The following is a 26,357-nucleotide window of genomic DNA, read 5'->3' as shown; positions in this document are numbered from 1 at the left end:
CCTTTCACAGTAATTTAGGTGTTTTATCGTACTTATGTGTTCTGTTAAAGTCCTCCGTACACTCTCCAGGTCAGCAATTTCGCCAGCCTTGAAGGGGGCCGATAGTGCACGGCAATATTCCAGCCTAGAGAGAACATGCGATTTGAAGAGAACCATCGAGGCTTGGCGTCCCTAGTTTTGAAGGTTCTTATTATCCATCCTGTCATTTTCCTAGCAGATGCGGTAGATACATTGTTGTGATAATTGAAAGTGAGATCCTCTGACATTATTACTCCAGGTCCTTCACATTAGATTTCCGCTCTATTGTGTGGTTGGTTTGGGCATCAATTGTGTGGGGGCATCAATGGTGTGGGGCATCAGTGGTGTGGGGGCATCAATGGTGTGGGAGGCATAAATGGTGTGGGAGACATCAGTGGCGTAGAAGACATCAATGGTGTGGGAAACATTAATGAAGTCAAAGGCATCAATTTTGTGGGGGCACCAATGGTGTGGAGGTATCAATGGTGTGGATGACATCAATGGTGTGGGTGACATTAGTGGTGTAGAGGCACCAGTGTTGAGAGCACCAATGGTGTGGAGGCATTAATGGTGTGGGAACATCATTGTTGAAAGGGACATCAATGGTATGATAGCATCAGCGGTGTGTGAGGCATCAATGTCGTGGGGGCGTCAATGGTGTGGGAGGCATCAATGGTGTTGGAAGCATCAATGGCGGGAGAAGCATTAATGGTATGAGAGGCATCAATGGTCTGGGGGCATCATTGGTACGAATGCATCAACATAACCTCACTGGTAACTCTGGATATAACTAAGTTACACCGGATAGTCTTAATCCGTATTGTGTAATCGAGTGAGCTGCTTATAATCGGGTCAGAGAGTTGATTCGGCTTCCTAGGCATCAAACAGCGAGCTGGACAAATTGCATTGTTCAGGTCGTTTTTCTTGTGTAGCGTCGTATCTCCTCCGTCTGTATTACCCAGCGTATAGTTCGCAACCATTTTCCGAACAAGGACTTTCTATTTTTTTATTCGAAATGTGTGTTGAAGAAAGAATGGCATGAAGAAACGTTTCTCTAAGGTTGAAGTGGAGGAAAGACGTGACTGGGTTATTAATCCCGGTGGGTTATTGTCCCGGGATAACCTAGAGAGACTTATTCTCACTGGGTTCCTTGCTAAGTCCTACCATAGAATGCTAACCCTAACAATCGGCTAACTCCTAGATATTAGGTGCCCAGTAGCTCGATTGATAGGGCACTCAGCTCGCACACTGAGGTCTGCGGGTCGATCCCCGGTGCAGGTGGAAACATTAGGACGTATTTTCTTAAGACACCTGCAGTCCTTGTTCACCTAGGTACCTGGGTATTAATCGACTGGTGTGGGTTGCATCCTGGGACAAAACTAACCTAATCTGTCCGAAATTCTCTGCATAACAAGAGGCTTTCTATACAGTAGTATGTCACTGATGTCAGCTATGGGCTGTATACCTTGTACATATAGAAATAATTAAATCTATCTGTTGCTTGATAACAGGGGCAGGAAGAGTTAAAACACTTGCTCGTACCTTCCATCTCATGCGAGGTTCAACCCCGTGTCTCTCCATTGCCAGCTTAATGCACTATACATTGCGCTACAAAGCACAGTTTTATGCTGTAGTAGAAGTAGTAGTAATAGTGGTAGTAGCAATAGTAGTGATAGCATTGGTAATAGTAGTAATAATAGTAAACTTTATTTTCCCATATGCAGTTATTTAGCTGAGTTGAGTTAAATATTTACTACAAAGGTTAAATTCAACTCACTACAAACCTCACTAGTCAGCTGAACTAACTACCTTCTTGTACTTTTAAACTGTCTTATCACTACCACGTTGAATATATTTTGGGTACGTCACAGCATCCTTTGATACTGAAATTGTGCTCTCGACTCCATCTCACATCAATGAAAGAGTAGAGTTGGCAGTGGTAGTGGTTGGTTAGGTCATCCCTGCTTCCCAGGTTAGAGTCCTCAGTAATGTTGATGCATGTACTCACCTAATTGTACTCGCCTAATTGTGGTTGCAGGGGTCGATACTCAGCTCCTGGCCCCACGTCTTCAGTGAACTCTTCACTCAACTTCAAAAGAGTGACCCCTTGTTTCCGTGTCCCCTCTCTGGAACATCCTGTCTCTGTCCACCTTGTCTATTCCACGAAGTATTTTGTACGTCGTTATCATGTCTCCCCTAACACTCCTGTCCTCCAGTGTCGTCAGGCCGATTTCCCTCAACCTTTCTTCGTAGGACATTCCCCTTAGCTTTGGAACTAACCTTGTCGCAAACCTTCGCACTTTCTCTAATTTCTTAACGTGTTTGACCCGGTGTGGGTTCCAAACTGGTGCTGCATACTCCAGTATTGGCCTGTACAGTGTCTTGAAAGATTCCTTACTTAAGTATCGGAACGCTAATCTCAGGTTTAACAGGCGCCCATATGCTGCAGCAGTTATCTGGTTCATTTGTGATTCCGGAGACGTGCTCGTTGTTATACTCACCCCAAGATTTTTCTCCTCTGCGGTCTACTTTGCGCTTCTCCGATCTTCATGACTTTGCATTTGACAGGATTAAATTCGAGAAGCCAGTTGCTGGACCAGGTGTCCAGCCTGTCCAGGTCTCTTTAAGTCCTGTCTGATCCTCATCTGATTTAATTCTCCTCATTAACTTCACATCATCTGCGAACAGAGACACCTCTGAGTCTATCCCTTCCATCATGTCATTCACATATACCAGAAATAGCCCTGGTTCTATAACCGATCCCTGTGGGACCCCACTCGTCACAGGTTCCCACTGTGATACCTCTTCACGTACCATGACTCGTTGCCTCCCTGTCAGGTATTCTTTGATCCTTTGCAGTGCCCTTCCCGTTATACGCGCCTGATCCTCTAGTTTCTTCACTAATCTCTTGTGAGGAACTGTGTCGAAGGCCTTCTTGCAGTCCATGAAAATGCAATCAGCTCACTCCTCTCTCTCGTATCTTACTTCTGTTACTTTATCATAAAACTCCAGAAGGTTTGTGACACAGGATTTGCCTTCCATGAATCCGTACTGGTTGTCGTTTATACTCTTGTTCTGTTCCAGGTGCTCCACCACTCTCCTTCTGATAATCTTCTCCATGACTTTGCATACTATACACATCAGTGACACTGGTCTGTCTCCTTTTTTAAAAATGGGAACTACATTTGCCGTCTTCCATACCTCGGGTGGTTGCCCAATTTCAAGGGATGTGTTGAAGATTGTGGTTAGTGGCACACACAGCATTTCTGCTCCCTCTCTAAGGACCAACAGGGAGATGTTTTCCAGTCCCATTGCCTTTGAGGTATCAAGGTCACTTAGTAGCTACTTCACTTCCTCCTCAGTTGTGGGTATGTCATCTAACACTTGTTGGTGTATTCCTTGTTGGTGTCCCCCTCTGTTCTGTTTCCCCAGAGTCCTTCCTGTCTCCACTGTAAATACTTTTTTTAAATCTCGTGTTGAGCTCCTCGCATACCTCTCATTCGTTTTTTTTTGTGAGTTCCCCATCTTCTTTCCTCAGCCTGTTCACCTGGTCTTTAACTGTTGTCTTTCTTCTAATGTGGCTATACAGCAGTTTCGGGTCAGACTTGACTTTTGATGCTATGTCGTTTTCGTACTGTCGCTGGGCCTGCCTCCTTATTTGTGCATACTCGTTTCTGGCTCTTCGACTGATCTCCTTATTTTACTGGGTCCTTTGCCTTCTGTACCTTTTCCATTCTCTGATGCACTTAGTAGTTGCCTCCCTACACCTTCGGGTAAACAAAGGATTTACTTTGGTCTTCCCATTATATCTGTTGCCCTTGGGAACAAACCTTTCCTCTGCCTCCTTGCATTTTGTTGTTACATATTCCATCATTTCGTTTACTGACTTTCCTACCAGCTCTCTGTCCCACTGAATTTGTATTGATAAAGCCACTGGATGGCGAAACGTCTACAATAAAGATACCCAGATGTTGCACCTGTGTCTTACCTGGAGTTTACCTGGAGAGAGTTCTGGGGGTCAACGCCCCCGCTGCCCGGTCTGTGACCAGGCCTCCTGGTGGATCAGAGCCTGATCAACCAGGCTGTTGCTGCTGGCTGCACGCAAACCAACGTACGAGCCACAGCCCGGCTGGTCAGGAACCAACTTTAGGTGCTTGTCCAGTGCCAGCTTGAAGACTGCCAGGGGTCTGTTGGTAATCCCCCTTATGGTAATCCCCCTTATGTATGCAGTTGAACAGTCTCGGGCCCCTGACACTTATTGTATGGTCTCTTAACGTGCTAGTGACACCCCTGCTTTCATTGGGGGGATGTTGCATCGTCTGCCAAGACTTTTGCTTTCGTAGTGAGTGATTTTCGTGTGCAAGTTCGGTACTAGTCCCTCTAGGATTTTCCAGGTGTATATAATCATGTATCTCCCGCCTGCATTCCAGGGAATACAGGTTCAGGAGCCTCAAGCGCTCCCAGTAATTGAGGTGTTTTATCTCCGTTATGCGCGCCGTGAAGGTTCTCAGTACATTTTCTAGGTCAGCAATTTCACCTGCCTTGAAAGGTGCTGTTAGTGTGCAGCAATATTCCAGCCTAGATAGAACAAGTGACCTGAAGAGTGTCATCATGGGCTTGGCCTCCCTAGTTTTGAAGGTTCTCATTATCCTGCAGGAAGTTTCTCATACCTCTGTAGTTCCCCCTTAAGCTATTTTTCTATAAGATTAACTCAATTTGTGAATTTTTCGACCAAATTTTTTCGTTCGCGCTGAGCCCGCTCTAGGGGAAGAATTCCTTATAACTCAGATAAGGGATTAAAGTACACTACGAATGTATACATTCATTTTTAATTAGGTAAATGTTGCTCTGAATCCTTGGATCAAGAGCCACTGCTAAACAAAACGAAAATTGCTAGGTTGGCGGGAAGCAGCAGCCAATTAAAGCCATGATTTAACCTATGACGTCACAGACTCGACGGCCAAAACCCAGTAGCCAATCAAGAGTTGTGACGTCACTGTTGAGGATGTATACATCATGGTTGACCAGCCAATGAAAGTGCTCAGAGGCTCCTATGTCACAGTCTGGTGGTGGTGCGTAAACTTGCGCCTCAGTCATGCGCGGGAGAAGATGACGTGAGGGTGCTCGCTCCTCTGGTAAGCATTTTTTCCTTTATATCGCCTAAATTACTGGTTGTTTTCATTAACTAATGCTTTTACATGGTCATATAAACAGTATATATATCTTTTAAAGTAACTGTGCAATTATTGGTTTTTGTTGAATAAATTTGTTGAAACTAAGTTCAGCAGCTAACTTGATATGGTAAGTGCTAACTATATTATATGGTCACTTATGTAACTTGCACTTGTCACCATTTATTACGTCACTACCACTTATAAGTGCTGGTTTATGATGGGCTGAAACATTAACAAGAGGTCGTTTAGTGTAAATTGTCACCACCACTTGTGAGTTGTAACTTGTCACTTTACCACATACAAGAGGAAAGTTTAACTTATGTCACTTGTAAGTGGTAAGTTGTCACTATCACTTAAGTGGTTTAGAGTAACGCCCCTGTAACACTTCTTCTAGTGGCGCAGTAATGTGCGCTGATAAATTAGCGCCAATGTTTATAAAACATGTTAGGACCATTAAGATATTAATCATATAAAATATTTCCTATTCTAGGCTATTTCTACATAAATATATTTATTTTTATTAGGGGGAGATTGCTCCAAATCCTTGGATCAAGAGTCCATCACCTGCCAGGTGTATGCATGTCACCGCTCTGGCCACAGCCAATGAAAACGAGAGTTACTAAGTTGGCGGAAAACAGAAGCCAATTACAGCCTAGATTTAACCTATGACGTCACGGGTTCGAGCGCCAAAACCCAGCAGCCAATCACCAGTCGTGACGTCACTTGACGAGCCAATCAAAGCGCACAGAGACTACTAGTCACAGTGGTGGTGGCGCGGGAGCCCTGCCTCAAGTCATGCGCGGGAGATGGCGTGAGGGCGCGCGCTCCTCTGGTAAGAATTTTTCCCATATTTCTCCTCAATTACTTGTCATTTACTTAGTTTTTACATGGTAATATAAAGTGTGTGTATATCTGAAATAGTAATACTGCAAAATATGGTAAGTAACTTTTAATGTCACCACTTAAGTGGTTGTAAATTGTCATGTACCACTTATATAAGTTGTCACTAGCACTAAATGGTAAATTGTCTACAAATTGTAAGTGGTGGGTAGTAACGTATGTCGTTTTACCACTTTGTCGTTTATGGTTGTAACTTGCCACTTCACTAATATCACTTATAAGTGGTCGTTTATGGTCTTGTAATTTGTCACCACCAATTAAGTGGTAATTTAGTATTGCACCTTGATGGGCAGGATCTTGATCCAAGGAATCTGAACCACTATTTCCAGTAGTGACTTCCATTCCCCAGGCACTGTATGACCCCCCTACGTGTTTAGCGCTTTACCGTAAATGCCACGGCACAGCATGTGCGCTCAGTTGGCGCCATTAACTCGCGTTCTTGGCGCCAATGTGTGAAATCCGCTCTAGGAAGCGCAAAGCCAGGTCACTCAGCCCCCCAAATGATTAATGAGTTTCAAAACTTAACCACGCGTGGGTCAAGTGTGTATATACACTTGAAATGTTTATATATGTACATATACTCGGTGTATATACATTGAGGTTCAGAATATATATAAAATATTTTCTCATTTCTGGACTATTTCTACATATAATTGCTTTTATTGGGGGGGTGCTCCAAATCCTTGGATCAAGAGCTCATCAAAATGTCCTGGCCACAGCCAAATACAAAATTGGCGGGAAGCAGCAGCCAATTAGTCTCGAGTTAACCTATGACGTCACGGGTTCGAGCGCCAAGACCCAGCAGCCAGTCAGTAATCGTGACGTCACTTGGCCAAACATACGTCACTGTCGATCAGCCAATCACTTCAGCGGCTCCTACGTGACTGGTGGTGGTGCGGGAGCCCGCGAAAACTGGCGCCTCAGTCATGCACGGGAGAAAGTGGCCGGGAGGGGGGGGGGGGTGCGCACTCGGGTAAGAATTTTATCCTCATTTCTTCAAAATTACTGGTCGTTTACATTAAATAATGCTTTTACATGGTTATATCAAGTAAATATATCTGAAGTAATAATTTTGTAAAATATGGTAACTTATGTCTACTTAAGTGGTTGTCATTTGTCACGTACCACTTACATAAGTGGTTGTAACTTGCCACTTTACCTCTAATAATTGGTATGTCACTACTAGTTATAAGTAATTGGTTGTAACTTTGTCATTACCACTAATTGTTAAGTGTTAAGTTGTAATTTGTCATTTTACCCCTTACAAGTGATCGTTTATGATCGGTTGTAACTTGTCACTTTACCATTTAAATTTTCTGGACCATGGCCACGGTGGGAGGATCTTGACTTTACCATTTAAATTTTCTGGACCATGGCCACGGTGGGAGGATCTTAAACCAATGAATCTGAGCCACCATTCCCAGTAATGAATATATTCCATTCCCCAGGCTATGGGAGATAATTCCACTCCCCAGGGGCTATGGGGGATATATTCCATTTCCCAGGCTCTACGGGGGATATATTCCATTCCTCGGGGTCTGCGGGGGATATATTCCATTCCCCAGGGGTTGTGGGGATTGATGTAAACTTGAAATATGTGTATATAGCATATCAATGTGTATATATATACTTGTTCTCTGTATGTGTGCATTGAGAGATTCAGTATACAAAATATTTTCTCACTTATTCTGGGATATTTCTACATTATAAATGTTTTATTTGGTTTTTATTAAGGTAAGGTTGCTCCAAATCTACCACTTATATCACTACTATAAATTTTAATTGAAATTATTATTCGCTGAAGTATTAATTTATTATCCAGCGTTTTATATATGGACTTTGTTGCCATGGATACGTGAATATGGTGGATGCCTTGTTGAATTGTTCTAGTAAACTAAGATTTAAATGTCATAGTATATGTAGGTTTTTTGTAATTACTGATTTTAGTGTTTATTTTTTTAAACTGATTTAAAGTTGATATTATAATTTGTTGCAGTTGCCATGTTTTAAGTTGATGCAAGATCATATTTTCCAAAAGCTTTTTTTTTTTTTTTTGGGGGGGGGGGAGGGGTGTTGACCCTTTGAGATCCTAACGGTGTATGACCCTTGTAGGTTTAGCGCTTATTTATGGTTATATTACCCTTGTAGGTTTAGCGCTTCTTTATGGTTATAATGTATGACCCTTGTAGGTTTACCGCTTTATGGTTATGTATGACCCGTTGGGTTTAGTTATTAGTTATGATTATAATTTTTAAAAATTGATTTAGGAACTTCTTAGTAATTTTGAGATGATTTAAAGCTGAACATCTGTTCAATAGTACTGGACTTTGTTTAATATTGACAGGTAAGTAAGTTAAGTAAGTTTATTCAGGTATACACAAATACAGTTACATAGAATTATCATACATAGCAGCATAGGTGTAGAGAACCTAGGATAACCCAAAAAAGTCAGACTGAGTGACTTATTTCCATTGGGGTGGTGCATAGGTTACATGCAGCCTTAATGACCGTGTAGTAAAAAGGCTTTTAACCCAATGCCCTAGTGAGTTTAGTCCTTTTTGATTATTAAACCCAGCAAATCATGACGTTCGTGAAGTAGATAGGCTTCAAGTCCAATAAATTATGACCTTTGTGCAGTAGATAGGCTTTAAACCCAATAAATCATGACCTTCGTGTAGTAGATAGGCTTTAAGCCCAATAAATCCATCATAACCGTGTAATAAGCTTTTAACTCGGGAAATCACTCGTGACCTTTGTGTAGTAGATAGGCTTTAAACCCAATAAATCATGACCTTCGTGTAGTAGATAGGCTTTAAACCCAATAAATCCATCATAACCTTGTAATAAGCTTTTAACTCGGGAAATCACTCATGACCTGTGTGTAGTAGATAGGCTTTAAACCCAATAAATCAATCATGACCTTCGTGTAATAAGCTTTTAACTCGGGAAATCACTCATGACCTTCGTGTAGTAGTAGGCTTTAAACCCAATAAATCATTACTTGATTAGTAGATAGGCTTTAAACCCAATAAATTATTAGTGACCTTTGTGTAGTAGGCTTTAAACCCAATAAATTATTAGTGACCTTTGTGTAGTAGGCTTTAAACCCAATAAATAAATCATGACCTTTGTGTAGTAGATAGGCTTTAAACCCAATAAATAAATCATGACCTTTGTGTAGTAGATAGGCTTTAAACCCAATAAATCATGCCCTTTGTGTAGTAGATAGGCTTTAAACCCAATAAATAAATTATAACCTTTGTGTAGTAGATAGGCTTTAAACCCAATAAATCATGACCTTTGTGTAGTAGATAGGCTTTAAACCCAATAAATCATGACATTTGTGTAGTAGATAGGCTTTAAACCCAATAAATAAATCATGCCCTTTGTGTAGTAGATAGGCTTTAAACCCAATAAATAAATTATAACCTTTGTGTAGTAGATAGGCTTTAAACCCAATAAATAAATTATAACCTTTGTGTAGTAGATAGGCTTTAAACCCAATAAATCATGACCTTTGTGTAGTAGATAGGCTTTAAACCCAATAAATAAATTATAACCTTTGTATAGTAGATAGGCTTTAAACCCATTAAATCATGACCATGTAGTAGATAGGCTTTAAACCCAATCCATCAATGGTGTTTGTAGTACATTCCATTAAAATATAAAATTGTTATACGGTGGACCCCGACTTGCAATATTAATCAGTTCCTGAGAGCACATTGTAAGACGAAATGATCGTAAGTCGAATTAATTATCCCCATAAGAAATGAAGGAAATCAAATTAATCCATTCAAGACAGCCAAAAGTATGAAAAAACAATTTTACCACATGAAATATACATTTTCCTGAACACAAAAGGAGGATACATGCACAATATATATTGTGCTTGTACTAGTGTACTAAATGAAGAATAAATGACACCGATATAAGCTGGGAAGATATACTAAGCAACACAGACCCCAACTTATGCCTAGAACAGATTAACTCGGTGGCACTCGATGTATGCACAAGGCTTATTCCTCTAAGAAAAAGGAGGAGTAGATGTAAAATAGAAAGAGACAGGCGCTCCCTTTACAGGCGACGGAAAAGAATAACAGAGCGGCTAAAAGAGGTCAATATATCTGAAATGCGTAGGGAGACACTGGTCAGAGAAATAGCAAGCATCGAACTTAAGCTAAAAGAATCCTTTAAGAGTCAGGAATCACGGGAAGAACTAAAAGCCATAAATGAAATCGAAAGAAACCCAAAGTATTTCTTCTCCTATGCCAAATCAAAATCGAGAACAACGTCCAGTATTGGGCCCCTACTTAAACAAGATGGGTCCTACACAGATGACAGCAAGGAAATGAGTGAGCTACTCAAGTCCCAATATGACTCAGTTTTTAGCAATCCGCTAACCAGACTGAGAGTCGAAGATCAAAATGAATTTTTTATGAGAGAGCCACAAAATTTGATTAACACAAGCCTATCCGATGTTATCCTGACGCCAAATGACTTTGAACAGGCGATAAATGACATGCCCATGCACTCTGCCCCAGGGCCAGACTCGTGGAACTCTGTGTTCATCAAGAACTGCAAGAAGCCCCTATCACGAGCCTTTTCCATCCTATGGAGAGGGAGCATGGAAACGGGGGTCGTCCCTCAGTTACTAAAAACAACAGACATAGCCCCACTCCACAAAGGGGGCAGTAAAGCAACAGCAAAGAACTACAGACCAATAGCACTAACATCCCATATCATAAAAATCTTTGAAAGGGTCCTAAGAAGCAAGATCACCACCCATCTAGAAACCCATCAGTTACACAACCCAGGGCAACATGGGTTTAGAACAGGTCGCTCCTGTCTGTCTCAACTATTGGATCACTACGACAAGGTCCTAAATGCACTAGAAGACAAAAAGAATGCAGATGTAATATATACAGACTTTGCAAAAGCCTTCGACAAGTGTGACCATGGTGTAATAGCGCACAAAATGCGTGCTAAAGGAATAACAGGAAAAGTCGGTCGATGGATCTATAATTTCCTCACTAACAGAACACAGAGAGTAGTCGTCAACAGAGTAAAGTCCGAGGCAGCTATGGTGAAAAGCTCTGTTCCACAAGGCACAGTACTAGCTCCCATCTTGTTCCTCATCCTCATATCCGACATAGACAAGGATGTCACCCACAGCACCGTGTCTTCCTTTGCAGATGACACCCGAATCTGCATGACAGTGTCTTCCATTGCAGACACTGCAAGGCTCCAGGCGGACATCAACCAAATCTTTCAGTGGGCTGCAGAAAACAATATGAAGTTCAACGATGAGAAATTTCAATTACTCAGATATGGTAAACATGAGGAAATTAAATCTTCATCAGAGTACAAAACAAATTCTGGCCACAAAATAGAGCGAAACACCAACGTCAAAGACCTGGGAGTGATTATGTCGGAGGATCTCACCTTCAAGGACCATAACATTGTATCAATCGCATCTGCTAGAAAAATGACAGGATGGATAATGAGAACCTTCAAAACTAGGGAGGCCAAGCCCATGATGACACTCTTCAGGTCACTTGTTCTATCTAGGCTGGAATATTGCTGCACTCTAACAGCACCTTTCAAGGCAGGTGAAATTGCCGACCTAGAAAATGTACAGAGAACTTTCACGGCGCGCATAACGGAGATAAAACACCTCAATTACTGGGAGCGCTTGAGGTTTCTAAACCTGTATTCCCTGGAACGCAGGAGGGAGAGATACATGATTATATACACCTGGAAAATCCTAGGGGGACTAGTACCGAACTTGCACACGAAAATCACTCACTACGAAAGCAAAAGACTTGGCAGACGATGCACCATCCCCCCAATGAAAAGCAGGGGTGTCACTAGCACATTAAGAGACCATACAATAAGTGTCAGGGGCCCGAGACTGTTCAACTGCCTCCCAGCACACATAAGGGGGATTACCAACAGACCCCTGGCAGTCTTCAAGCTGGCACTGGACAAGCACCTAAAGTCAGTTCCTGATCAGCCGGGCTGTGGCTCGTACGTTGGTTTGCGTGCAGCCAGCAGCAACAGCCTGGTTGATCAGGCGCTGATCCACCAGGAGGCCTGGTCACAGACCGGGCCGCGGGGGCGTTGACCCCCGAAACTCTCTCCAGGTAAACTCCAGGTTATCGATAATGTAGTGATGACTGTCCTGGGAGTGCCTTTTCCTCCTGAGTAATGTAGGTCCTGTTTGGGATTTTCTTCCAGAACAGGCCTTATCACACTGTGTATGCCACTACGATTCTTAAATCTCTCAGACCAACCTTTGCTGGCCTTAAATTCGCCAATATGAGCACTAGTTCCAGGCATCTTTTCTTGTTCACCTGGGTGTTAATCGACTGGTGTTGGTAGCATCCTGGGGGACAAGATTAAGGACCCCAATGGAAATAAGTTAGTCCTCGATGACACACTGACTTTCTTGCATTATCCTGGGTGGCTAACCCTCTGGGGTTAATTGTATTCTCGATAAGCCACACCAATAACAGTCTCTCCACATCTTCGAGTAGTACAGCTGACCGTGGTACGATAGTATTTCTCACCCTGTTAGTATTTCTCACCCTTTTTACCACAGGGGTTGGCACTAGAAGCTTTCTTTGGGCCCATGGTGGCCTTTTTGGCAGTTACAAGCACTAACCGTGTAACCGTGTCTGCCCCGGCTTGTAAACAATGTCACACAAGCTCAGCTGAGGCGTTTAGGCCAGACAGACGTGTGGACGCTACGGGATGAATGATGCAAGTTTTTCAATGCATGTTGGGGTCAAATTTTTATGTTGACAAGCATCATAAGTCGGTTTTAACATACATTACATTGAGGACATCGTAAGTCCGGGGTCCACTGTATGTATATGAAATATTAATAATATTCTCATTGCTAATCTTTAAAATTTTTATATATATTTCTTAGGTTTGACACTTCTTTATATAATAGGTATAATATGTAATAGTAATAGTAAGAATATTACTTTTCTGATTAGTAATATTGTAATTAGTACAGTGGACCCTCGAATTTCATGATTAATTCGTTCCAGAGAGTCTGCTGAAAGTTGAAATTCATGAATGGCGAAACCATTTTCCCGATAAAGAATGAAAATCCAATTAACCTGTTCCAGACACCCAAAAATATTAAAAATACATTTTTTCAAATTAAATAGATTTACATACAGAAAACAATGAGAAATCAAGTACACATATATAAAATATTACACTTACCACTTCTGGGTGGATGGAAGATGGGAGGAAGGGAGAGGAAGAAGGTACACTATTGTTTGGAAGGGGAATCCCCTTCCATAAAGACTTCAGGTACCAAGTCCTTTTCCAGGGTTACTTCACTTTGTTTTTTAATGGCACTGCGACCAGCTTGTCACTGGACCCCTGTTGCTCAAAATATCTGTCCAGAGAGCTCTGTTTCTGGCGTGTCTTTGAAACATCCCTAAAATGGGACACAACATTGTCATTGTACATGTTGCCAACACAGCTTGCAACAGCTTTGTCAGGGTGAAGTTCATCCATAAGGGTTTGCACTTCAATCCACTTTGCACAAATGTCCTTAATCTTTGAAGAAGGCAGCTTCCTCCATCTGTATTCCTCCTCTGAAGAAAATTCCTGAGCTGTGGTCTGTTGGTGTTGCAAATGAAGCTCTTGCAGTTCTGTAGTGGTTAGCTCTTCATCGTGGTCCTCCATCAACTCTTCCACATCCTCGAAACGCACATCCAACCCTATGGAATTCTCCAGTGCCACAATACTTTCCACAACTGGCATAGGCTCCTCAGGGTTACCTGGAGTTTACCTGGAGAGAGTTCCGGGGGTCAACGCCCCCACGGCCCGGTCTGTGACCAGGCCTCCTGGTGGATCAGAGCCTGATCAACCAGGCTGTTACTGCTGGCTGCACGCAAACCAACGTACGAGCCACAGCCCGGCTGGTCAGGAACCTCGAACCTTTCAAAATCCTTCTTGTACACATTCAGGTCACAATTTTCTCCAAGCAGAGTTCAAAGTCCTGCAAGTCACTCCCTCCCAAGCCTTACCCGAAAGGTTTATGCAGTGGAGGATATTGAAGTGATCTTTCCGGAAAACTCTTAGGGTCAATTCAGTGTCTAAGGTCACTTCACAGCACTTTTCAAACAATGCTTTGGTGTACATTTTTTCGAAGTTTGAAATGACCTCCTGGTCCATGGGCTGGAGGAGAGGAGAGTGGTATTAGGGAGCAAAAACTTCACTGTGATGAAACGAAACTCCTGCACCATTTGCTCTTCAAAGTCTGGAGGATGAAATGGAGCATTGTCCATTACCAGGAGGCACTTGAGTTCCAATTTATTTTCCAGGAGGTATTTCTTCACACTGGGGCCAAACACTTCATTGAACCAATCGAGGAAAATGTCCCTCGTGACCCATACCTTACTGTTAGCCTTCCACATCCCTCAAATTAGCCTTGGTGACCCGGTTTTTTTGAAAACACTGGGATTTTCAGAGTGATACACCAGTAAAGGCTTTACTTTGCAATCCCCACTAGCACTACTAGAAAACATGAGAGCTAGCCTGTCTTTCATAGGCTTGTGTCCTGGCAATGCTGTTTCCTCCTTCGTGATGTAGTCCTCTTTGGCATTTTCTTCCAAAATGGGCCTGTTTTGTTCAGTCTCTGTACTCCTTTAATTCCTGAAAATATTTTTCAGCCGCTTTTTTGTCAGAACTGGCAGCCTCGCCATGCCTTACCACACCGTGTATGCCACTATGCTTCTTAAATCTCTCAAACTAGCCTTTGCTGGCCTTAAAATCACAAACAGCACTTGTTGCAGGCATTCTTTTTACGAGATCATCATGCAACTGCCTTACCTTTTCACAAATTATTGACTGCATAACACTATCTCCTGCTAACTGTTTTTGGGTAATCCACACCGACAGTATCCTCTCCACTTCTTCGAGGATTTGAAATCTCTTTTTTGTCAGCATGTCTACCCCTTTTGCAACAACAGCTTCCTTGATTTCCTTTACCTTCGCCATGATCGAAGTGATGGTTGAATGGTGTTTGCCATGCATCCACACAAGCTGTGAAACATGCACTCCACTTTCATATTTTTCAATTTCTTTCTTTCTTTAATTCAGTTGTGTTCCTCAATTTCTTTACCAAAGGGCTGGCATTAGCTTTCTTTGGGCCCATGGTGACTTCTTTAGCAGTTGCAAGCACAAAAAAAACAATGGATTATTATGAAATGTATCATATGAACCCTTGGGGTGATGGTCACTCTGATAAACATTGCCACAGAGTGTGAATGGCGCGGAAGTCTGGCTTTGTGTGCGCGTTGATGCTGGGATGGTGTTCGGACGCATACCAGATGTTTGCCGAATCACAAGGTCAGTCATGAACCGTGAGGCTATATTTTGCCGAAAAAAATTGCTGAAAGTCGGATTTCACGAAAGTTGTGGCTACCGAAAGGCGGGGGTCCACTGTACTAGTATTTTTATTAGTATTATTGACATTATTAGTATTAAAAAATTAATTTGTTGCCAGTAGGCTATAACCTAATACATATATTAAGCCTACCAGTTATTGCCTCGTGAGGTCATTTACAATTGTTAAGATAAGATTTCGTTCAGATTTTTAACCCTAGATGGTTAGCCACCCAGGATAACCCAAGAAAGGCAGTGCATCTTCGAGGACTGTCTTATTTCCATTGTGGTCCTCAATTTTGTCTCCTCAGGATGCGACCCACACCAGTCGACTAACACCCAGGTACCTACTTGCTGGTAGGTGAACAGGACAACAGGTGTAAGAAAACATGTCAATGTTTCTACCCTGCCGGGAATCGAACTTGGGCCCTCCGTGTAAAGCGAGAGCTTTGCCATGGGGGTTACTATTTTTTTTATAGTAAACCAGTAGGTGGCATACAATGGGAGGTAATGATCTATTGCAATGGACTCTTGATTCAGTTCCTTGAATCAAGAGCCCTTCACTAGCATTAAGGAACTCTCCCTTTGACAGGAGTAAATCAGATTTGACTTACAAGATTTTTTTGTTACTAAATTTAAATTTACAGTGGACTCTCGGATTATGACATTAATCTATTCCAGAGAGTGTCTTAAACTGAATCTGTCATAATCTGAATTAATTTCCCCATAAGAAATAATGGAAATCCAGTTAATCTGTTCCAGACACCCAAAAGTATTAAACAAAATAATTTTTTCACATGACATAATAATAATAATAATAATAATTTTATTTCTTTGTAAAGGTTACAGTGTGTAATTACAATTTTGATTTGCAAAGTACAAAGATAGCCACTATCATGCCGAGGCATTTCAGGCAAACTAATCCTAATACATAGTAACTAATTAAAACTAGATAAGATAATAGTACATAGTAATTATTATTTAAAACTAAACACACAATAGTGGTTAGCTGTTTTACAATCTTATTTGGACTTCATAAATCTTATGTATACTTAGTACAAAATCTAATTTACAAGAAATGGTGCAGTTTAAGTTTAATATGTTTATTATGCACCCCATACCCATCCTGTGGGCGCAGGTGGTAATATTCTATGGAATGGCAGAATTAAAAGCCAGGAGGTCAATGATAAATGTTTGGTTGATTTAGTTAATATTGTGAGATAAGATGATTTTTTAGCAGAGTCCTAAATTTATAAGTTGTCTGGGGATCCTTGGCTTGTTCCAGTAGCGATTTCCATATCTTTGGGCCTTTTATGTGCACAGCGTTCTTGCATAGTGAGAGTTTTACTCGAGGGATGTTGAAAAGGGCCTTATGCCTTGTATTGTGACTGTGCATTCTGTTGTAACTGTTGAGGAGTAGTTTTAGGGGAGGGTTTAGAGTGGAGTTTAAAGTTCTGTATATGTAGTAGGCACAATAATAAGAGTGTATGTGTTGTATATTAAGCAAGTTGTCTTGAAAAGTGGTGGGGTGTGCTGTCTAGCACAGGAGCTGGTTATTTATTTATTTATTATTTTATTTATTTAATAATTTGAACATACATACAGAGGTACAAGAAAATACAGGTAAGAGCAGCATGCCAAAGCCACTTGTATGCATAGCATTACGGGCAGGCTTAAAATTAACTTAAAATTAACTAAGCAATGATGTAATCAGTGATAAAACATTATTGTAAACAGATAACAATAAAGCACAAATGAGTATTACAAATGAGTATTACATATGGTTGCATGCATTGCTGTACATTCAGTAGAATGGAGTATTCTGTTAGGTAATGTATTTAAAAAATAATGAAGTTAGATTGGGTCTTAGGTTTAACATTTATGTGATATAATTATGAGAAACGTTTAAAATATACAATTTATAAGGTTCAGTTATTCAGTATTTATTTGGTTTTGGGTGAGTAAGTGATCTTTGAGAAGAGACTTGAATTTATAAACAGGTAGTGTTTCTTTTATATTTACAGGTAATGAATTCCAGATTTTAGGGCCTTTTATGTGCATTGAGTTTTTGCATAGCGTGAGATGGACACGAGGAACATCAAAGAGTGATCTGTGCCTTGTGTTATGGTCATGTGTTCTGTTGAGGTTGGCAAGGAGATGTTTGAGGGGAGGGTTAATATCAGAGTTAAGTGTTCTATGTATGTAATAGGTGCAGTAATAAGTATGAATGTTTTGTATTGTGAGTAGGTTTAGTGTTTTCACCTGCACAGCAGCTTTTTGTTGGATTATTAAGGGTCTAAGGTGGTTGGCTGTGGTTGAGCCCCAGGCACAAATACCATAAGTGAGGTAAGGATATATTAGAGAGTGGTACAAGGTAAGGAGAGTTGTTTGTGATGCATAGTAGCGTATCTTGGAAAGGATTCCTACTGATTTGGAAATTTTCTTGGCTATGTGATGGGTGTGGGACTGAAATTTAAGATTATAGTCAAGGAGAAGACCTAGAAATTTGCCCTCTGTGTGTCTTGATATAGGGAAACCATTTAACAGTATGTTGAGTTGAATATTTGAGGCTCTGTTGCCAAACAGCATGAAGTAAGTTTTTTCTATGTTAAGTGTGAGTTTGTTGGTCAGCATCCAAGCATATATCTTTAGCAGTTCATTGTTTACAGTGTTTTCAAGCACAGCTTGGTCTGAATGGGAGTAGACATATGTAGTGTCATCTGCGAATAGAACTGGTGTAAGGAGTTGGGATGCATTGGGGAGATCATTGATGTAGATGAGAAAGAGTGGGCCTAGGACACTACCTTGGGGTACTCCTACAGCTACAGGTTGGATAGCGGAGTTGACTCCATTTGCATGCACATACTGGTGTCTGTCATTAAGATAGAATTTTAGGTAGTCTAGAGAATGTCCTCTTATGCCATAATGATAGTTTGAGGTGCAAGAGATTGTTGTCAGCTGTGTCAAATGCTTTTCTTAGGTCGATAAAGAGCCCCAGGGGATATTCATTCTTATCGAGAGCTGTATATATTAGGTCAAGCATTTGTATAATAGCATCATTCGTGCTTTTTTTTTTTGATCTAAGTCCAAACTGGCATGGGTTAAGTATGTTGTTGGATGTAAGTTAGGAGTAAAGTTGCTTGTGTATTATTTTTTCAAATATCTTGGATAGTATAGGCAAGTTTGATATGGGTCTGTAATTGTTCAAACCAGTTGGATCTCCACCTTTGTGGATCGGAGTGACCCTTGCTGTCTTGAGTATGGATGGGAAGGTTGAGGAAGCTATAGATTTGTTAAACATTGTTGCAATAATGGTGCAGCTTTTTTATATATGAATGGTGGCAAGTTATCTAGATCACCTGATTTGTTTTTTAATGATTTAATGATGAGTGAGACTTCAGTGGGATTAGTTGGAGCTAGAAATAGAGTACTATTTGGATAGTTGCCAGTGAGGTACTCGCTCGGAAGGGTATTTGAGCTAGGAATTTGGCTCGCTAGCTTTGATCCTATGGTAGAGAAGAAGACATTAAATTTGTCTGCCGTGTCTATGGGTTGCACGTGAGGTTCATCTGGTTTAGTTAAGTCTATCTCTCTAATTCCAGTCGATTTTCTTGAGCCCAAAATTTTGGAGAGGGTTTGCCAGGTACTTTTCATGTCACCTTTCATTTCACTAAATCTATTTTCATAATACATTTGCTTTGATTTATGTATTAGTTTTGCGAGTATTGATGTGTATCTTTTAGTAAATTCTTTAGTAATTAAGCCTAATCTGAACTGCTTTTCAGTTTGGTGTTTTTTATTAATAGATTTGAGGATACTTCTAGTTGGCCATGGGCTGTTTAGCCTCTTTTCTGTGACTTGTTTCATTTTGACTGGGCAATGTTTGTAGAGGTTTAGGGTTTTATGTAAAAAAAAATTGGTATCTTTATCCATATTATTACTGTCATTTAGCTCTCTTTGCCAATCAATGGCACCTAGTGCTAGTTTTAGGTTGTTTATCGATGTCTCGTCATGCAGGCGAAATGAGATCTTTCTTGTTTCTTGAGGCAGTTTAGATAAGTTGGTTATGAGAAAGGTAGGATAGTGGTCTGTGGTGTTATCTGTGATTATACCTGCTTGTAGTGGGGATATTGTGTTGGTCCAGATATGGTTGAGTAACGAGGCACTAGTGTCAGAGATTCTTGTTGGCTTTGCTATAGGGGGTACCAATAAGCTGTTGTTCGTAGCATTTGTGAAATCAACTACTGGAGGGTTGGTTGCTTGGATATGGTTGATGTTGAAATCTGCTAGCATCAGATGGTGTTTATTCAACTCTGACTCATGTTTCTAAGGTTATTGCTAAAAGTGTTAGTGTTTGAGTATGGTAGTCTGTAGACTGCACCAACTGCTATAGGTTTCTTAAGTGCTCTTGATGTGTATTTAGCTATTATATATTCACTGTTTTCATCCCGTACATTAGTTGATTTCACACATTCTGGTTCATCAGAGTAATAGATGGCAGTGCCTCCTCCTGATTGGTCGGGCCTACAGTTATGTATGGCTGTGTAACCAGGTATGGTTACAGATCTTGTCTGAGCCAGGTTTCAGTAAGTATAATGAAAGTTATAGTAGCATTTAGAGACTTAAGTAGTGCAATGAGGTCATCATAGTGTTTACTCAATGATCTAACATTGTAGTTGAAGACTGTAATGTTCTTGCTGACACTGAGAAGGGTATTAACCTGACTAGCAGTGTAGTAATGGCAATTACTGTTTGGACTATGTGTGCTGTCCAATAAGAGGTTGATATCAGGATCGATACGTACATTCATAAGGGGTACGTAGAGAAATAGCCGTTACAATTATTATAGAACAAAAAGACCAAAGCAATGATGTTAAAATATACATTTTCCTACACAGAATCTGTCCAGAGAACTCCGTTTCTGGCGTCTCTCTAAGATTTCCCTAAAATGAGACACAACATAGTTATTGTCGATGTTGCCAGCATGCCCTGCAACATCTGTGTCAGGGTGATGTTCATCCATGAAGGTTTGCACTTCAATCCACTTTGCACAAATGTCCTTAATCTTTGAATAAGGCAACTTCCTCCATCTCTCTTCCTCCTCCTCTGAAGGAAATTCCTGAGCTGTGGTCTGTTGGTGTTGCACCTCAAGCTCTTGCATCTCTACAGTGGTTAGCTCTTCGTCATCTTCCACAAACTCTTCCACATTCTTGGCACTAACCTCCATCCCCATGGACTTCCCCAATGCCATAATAGATTCCACAACTGGCATAGGCTTCTCAGGGTCAGCCCCAAACCTTCAAAATCCCCCTCTTGTACACATTCTGGCCACAATTTTCTCCAAGCAGAGTTCAAAGTCCTGCAAGTCATTCCCTCCCAAGCCTTACCTATAAGGTTTGTGCAACTGAGGATACTGAAATGATCTTTCCAGAACTCTCTTAGGGTCAGTTCAGTATCTGAGGTCACTTCAAAGCACTTTTGAAGCACTGCTTTGGTGTACAGTTTTTTGAAATTTGAAATGACCTGCTGGTCCATGGGCTGGAGGAGAGGAGTGGTGTTAGGAGGCAAAGACTTGACTGATGAAACTAAACTCTGGCACCATTTGCTCTTCCAAGTCTGGAGGATGAGCAGGAGCATTGTCTAATACCAGGAGACACTTGAGTTCCAATTTATTTTCCAGGAGGTATTTTTCAGTGGGGCCAAACACATCATGGAACCAATCATGGAATATGTCCCTCATGACCCATGCCTTACTGTTTACTCTCAACATCACACACAATTTAGTCTTGATGACACTGTTTTTTTTTTGAACACACTGGGAGTTTCTGAGTGATACATGAGTAAAGGCTTCACTTTGCAATCCCCACTAGTATTACTACAAAACATGAGATTAAGCCTGTCTATTATAGGCCTGTGTCCTGGGAGTGCCTTTTCCTCCTGAGTAATGTAGGTCCTGTTTGGCATTTTCTTCCAAAACAGGCCTGTTTCATCACAACTGAACACTTGTTGGGGTTTTAATTGTTCAGCCTCTATGTACCCCTTAAATTCCTGCACATATTTTTCAGCCGCTTTTTTTTGTCAGAACTGGCAGCCTCGCCATGCCATATCACATTGTGTATGCCACTATGATTCTTAAATCTCTCAAACCAGCCTTTGCTGGCCTTAAATTCATCAATATCAGCACTAGTTTCAGGCATTTTCTTAGTGAGATCATTATGCAACTGCCTTGCCTTTTCACATATAATTGACTGCGAAACACTATCTCCTGATAATTGTTTCTCGTTGATCCACACCAACAACAATCTCTCCACATCTTCGAGTATTTGTGATCTCTGTTTTGTGAGCATATTTCCACCTTTTACAACAACAGCTTCCTTGATTGCCTTTTTCTTGGCCAAGATAGTAGTGATGGTTGTATGGGGTTTGTTATACAACCTGGCCAACTTGGAGACATGCACTCCACTTTCATATTTTGCAATGATCTCTTTCTTGAATTCAATAGTATTTCTCACCCTCTTTACCACAGGGCTGGCACTAGCAGCTTTCTTTAGGTTCATGGTGACTTATTTAGCAGTTGCAAGCACTAAAAACAATGGAATAATACAAAATTTATCGCATGTATGCGTGGAATCGTCCTCACTGGCTTGTAAACAACGTCACACGCTGTACATGGAGTGGCGAGCCTCTCAATCCCCACGGACACATTTGGGACGAATGACTTTAATCGAGTTTTGTCGTTAACCGAGCCAATATTTTGACGCAAAAACTTTACTTAATCCGAATTTTACATAATCCGATGATGATGTAATCTGGGGGTCCAGATATAGTACTTGTTTATGAAGTGTTTGCTGAGGTTTAATACCTGCTTATTATAATCAATTATAATAAAAAAGAAGCACTAAACCTACAAGGGTCAGAGAGCTCAGACTACCTGGTTATATATTCACATCGTTGTACAAAATTTTTCATCTTCCCTATAGTGGAGTAGTGGAAACAGATGCTATATTTCATGTGTACACTGAGTTGCAAGGTAATATTTTGTGAAGGTATTCAGGGAAAAAGGTTAGCTGAACTTGAGTCCTGGAGGTGGAAATACAATGCCTACAGTTTAAGAGGTTTGGGATATTTGCCGTTTGGAGTGACATCTGAACTGTCTTATCTGTGCACCTCTGCGAAAACGGTGATACTGTGAATGACGGTGAAAGTGTTTCTTTTTTGGGTCATCTTGCCTCGGTGGGAGATAGCCGGTGTGCGTGTGTATTCTTTCAACAAATCAGTCGTATCCCACCAAGGCGGGGTGGTGCCCCAATAAGAAAAACGAAAGTTCTCTTCTTAAATTCAGTAATGTATACAGAAGGGGTTACTAACCCCTTACTTCCCGCATTTTACTCTCCTCTTAATTAAGACACGCACGGCTTACACACTTCCCTATGAAGATGCGTGTATGTGTGTGTATATAAGTATGTCGTGCCGAATAGGTAAAACTTGCGAGTTTGGCTTAAATAACAACGCTCTTCTTGCCGAATAAGGCAAGCAAAAATTTGTATATTCAATAATTTCACAATCATTCTGAACCTAACAAAAAAAAAGTTTCACTGTTTATTAAATTATTGTAAACTTGCTAAATTGTGCTTGTTATAAGGTTAGGTAAGTTTTCTAAGGTTCTTTTGGTACATAATTAATTTTTACATTAAATTAAAAAAATATTCCTTTAAGCATAAAAGAGAAACTTTAGAAAGGACTTTATATATAAGAGGGTTGTATATAAATGTTAAATTTTAATCTCCCTGACAGTTGTCAAGTATTCTTGACAGTCAACAGGTTGCATGCAAACTTAATTAAATCCTCATGTAGTAGATAGACTTTAAACTTGATGAAGTAACTAGAGTAATTAGTAACTAGAGTAATATGCTGCTCCTTCCTCAAAATTCATACAGTATTTTGTATTTAAAATTCCCTTTTTTTTTTTTTTTTTTTTTTTTTAACATCGGCTGTTTCCCACTGAGGCAGTGACCCAGAAAAGAAGAAATACATGAATCATCATTCACTCCATAGTAGTGATGGTGAATTAAGTCATGATGGTGAAGGTGTTAGGAATCATGATGGTGAGGGTGTTAGGAATCATGATGGTGAGTGTGTTAGGAATCATGATGGTAAGGGTGTTAGCAATATTGATGGACTATTGAGCATGTTAGTTTGTGGTGGAGCCCCTTGATGCTGGTAAGGGGCTCTTGATCTAGGAATTGTATCTGTGCTCCAGTTCCCTGAATTGACTGAATACCTTCCATCCCCCCCCCACACACGCTGTATAATCTTACTTGGAGTTTACCTGGAGAGAGTTCCGGGGGTCAACGCCCCTGCAGCCCGGTCTGTGACCAGGCCTCATGGTGGATCAGAGCCTGATCAACCAGGCTGTTACTGCTGGCTGCACGCAATCCAACGTACGAGCCACTGCCCAGCTGGTCGGGTACCCACTTTAGGTGCTTGTCCAGTGCCTGCTTGAAGACAGCCAGGGGTCTATTGGTAATCCCTCTTATGTATACTGGGAGGCAGTTGAACAGTCTTGGGCCCCTGACACTTATTGTATTGTCTCTTAACGTGCTAGTGACACCCCTGCTTTTCATTGGGGGGATGTTGCATCGTCTGCCGAGTCTTTAGCTTTCGTTGTGAGTGATTTTCGTGTACAAGTTCGGTACTAGTCCCTCTAGGATTTTCCAGGCATATATAATCATCTCTCTCGCCTGCGTTCCAGGGAGTACAGGTTTAGGAACTTCAACCTTTTGCCACCCTTTTCCCAACCTAACCCTTGGGCACGACCTACTTCTACATTGTACAAATGTGACACCACCTACGACTGCTGCACCTCTCCTGCCTACGGTTTATAAGCTACTTTTCCGCACATATGCCGCATTCTATTCAAGATTGATGGACTGACCATATCGACTCGAGGTTGAGGGACTGATTACCTCATTCTCATCCTGTTCTTCACGTTTCTCCTTTGTATGGACTGATGAAGCCACTGTGTGACGAAACGTTTCCTCAATAAAGATACCCCCAAAGTCGGTACCTGATCAGCCGGGCTGTGGCTTGTACGTTGGATTGCGTGCAGCCAGCAGTAACAGCCTTGTAGATCAGGCTCTGATCCACCAAGAGGCCTGGTCACAGACCGGGCCACAGGGGCGTTGACCCCCGGAACTCTCTCCAGGTAAACTCCAGGTAAACCCAAGAGTTGCACATGTCTAATTTATCAACTGTGTCGGTTCTCTGAACCATTCATCTACAATCCTGTGCTACTTATGTATTTCCAGTATTTACTTTTTGGTAGGCTTCATATTAGTCAAGTGAAATGGGCATTTTATCATTCCAGAAATCTGAACTTCACAACCCCAGCAAGATATTTGAACTTCACAACCCCAGTAAGATATTTGAACTTCTCAACCCCAGCAAGATATTTGAACTTCACAACCCCAGTAAGATATTTGAACTTCTCAACCTCAGCAAGATATTTGAACTTCTCAACCCCTGGATGATTTCAGCAGTAACCTCATAACACTTATTTTGGGCAAGTAGTTAGTTAAACCAAGACAACTAACATGAAGTAAGTTAATATTTCTTCATGTATTCCTTGCTGTGTACTTTACCTTCTGTTATATTTATTTTATGTAAAACTGGTGTTTATAAGATTTATATTTTGGGAACATGTTTGTGTGTGAGTGTTGCTCATACCTGCGTGCTGCTCATACCAGGATGCTACCCCTGGGTGCTGCACATACCCGGGTGCTACACCTGGGTGCTGCTCATACCTGGGCTGTTTATACCTGGGTGCTGCTCATATCCAGGTGCTACACCTGGGTGCTGCTCACACCTGGGTAGCACTTGGGCTATCAGCCTGGGTAGCACTGGGGCACTATCAGCCTGGGTAGTGCTTGGGCTATTATCAGCCTGGGTAGAACTTGGGCTATCAGCCTGGGTAGCACTGGGGCACTATCAGCCTGGGTAGTGCTTGGGCTATTATCAGCCTGGGTAGCACTTGGGCTATTATCAGCCTGGGTAGCACTTGGGCTATTATCAGCCTGGGTAGCACTTGGGCTATTATCAGCCTGGGTAGCACTTGGGCTATTATCAGCCTGGGTAGCACTTGGGCTATTATCAGCCTGGGTAGCACTTGGGCTATTATCAGCCTGGGTAGCACTTGGGCTATTATCAGCCTGGGTAGCACTTGGGCTATTATCAGCCTGGGTAGCACTTGGGCTATTATCAGCCTGGGTAGCACTTGGGCTATTATCAGCCTGGGTAGCACTTGGGCTATTATCAGCCTGGGTAGCACTTGGGCTATTATCAGCCTGGGTAGCACTTGGGCTTTCAGCCTGGGTAGCACTGGGGCACTATCAGCCTGGGTAGCACTGGGGCACTATCAGCCTGGGTAGCACTGGGGCACTATCAGCCTGAGGCTACTGTCACCCTAGGTAGTACTGTCCTGCTAAATGTATGAAACTGCCTCTTGCAATTATTGAAACTGCCAACCATATTGTTTTAAACCATTTTATACTGCCAAGTGTTTTATACCTTCTAATGTTTTATACCTTCTAATGTTTTATACCTTCTAATGTTTTATATCTAATGTTTTATATCTTCTGATGTTTTATATCTTCTAATGTTTTATATCTAATGTTTTATACCTTCTAATGTTTTATATCTAATGTTTTATATCTTTTAATATTTTATATCTAATGTTTTATACCTTTTTATATCTAATGTTTTATACCTTCTAATGTTTTATGCCTTCTAATGTTTTATATCTTCTCTTTTATATCTTCTAATATTTTATATCTAATAATGTTTTATATCTAA

General features: G+C 41.2%; 1 long non-coding RNA gene across 1 annotated transcript; it reads left to right on the top strand.

Annotated features, from left to right (window-relative positions):
• Positions 1-5,094: 5,094 nt before the first annotated feature.
• Positions 5,095-26,088, top strand: LOC138854809 (uncharacterized). The gene is made up of 3 exons (XR_011393978.1): positions 5,095-5,153; positions 5,717-6,024; positions 24,874-26,088. It is a non-coding gene; the product is annotated as an uncharacterized lncRNA (long non-coding RNA).
• Positions 26,089-26,357: the final 269 nt, after the last annotated feature.

This window comes from Cherax quadricarinatus, chromosome 71 (assembly GCF_038502225.1).
Source record: "Cherax quadricarinatus isolate ZL_2023a chromosome 71, ASM3850222v1, whole genome shotgun sequence".
In the NCBI taxonomy this organism is placed as follows: domain Eukaryota; kingdom Metazoa; phylum Arthropoda; class Malacostraca; order Decapoda; family Parastacidae; genus Cherax; species Cherax quadricarinatus.
This window is presented reverse-complemented; position numbering and strand designations above follow the sequence as displayed.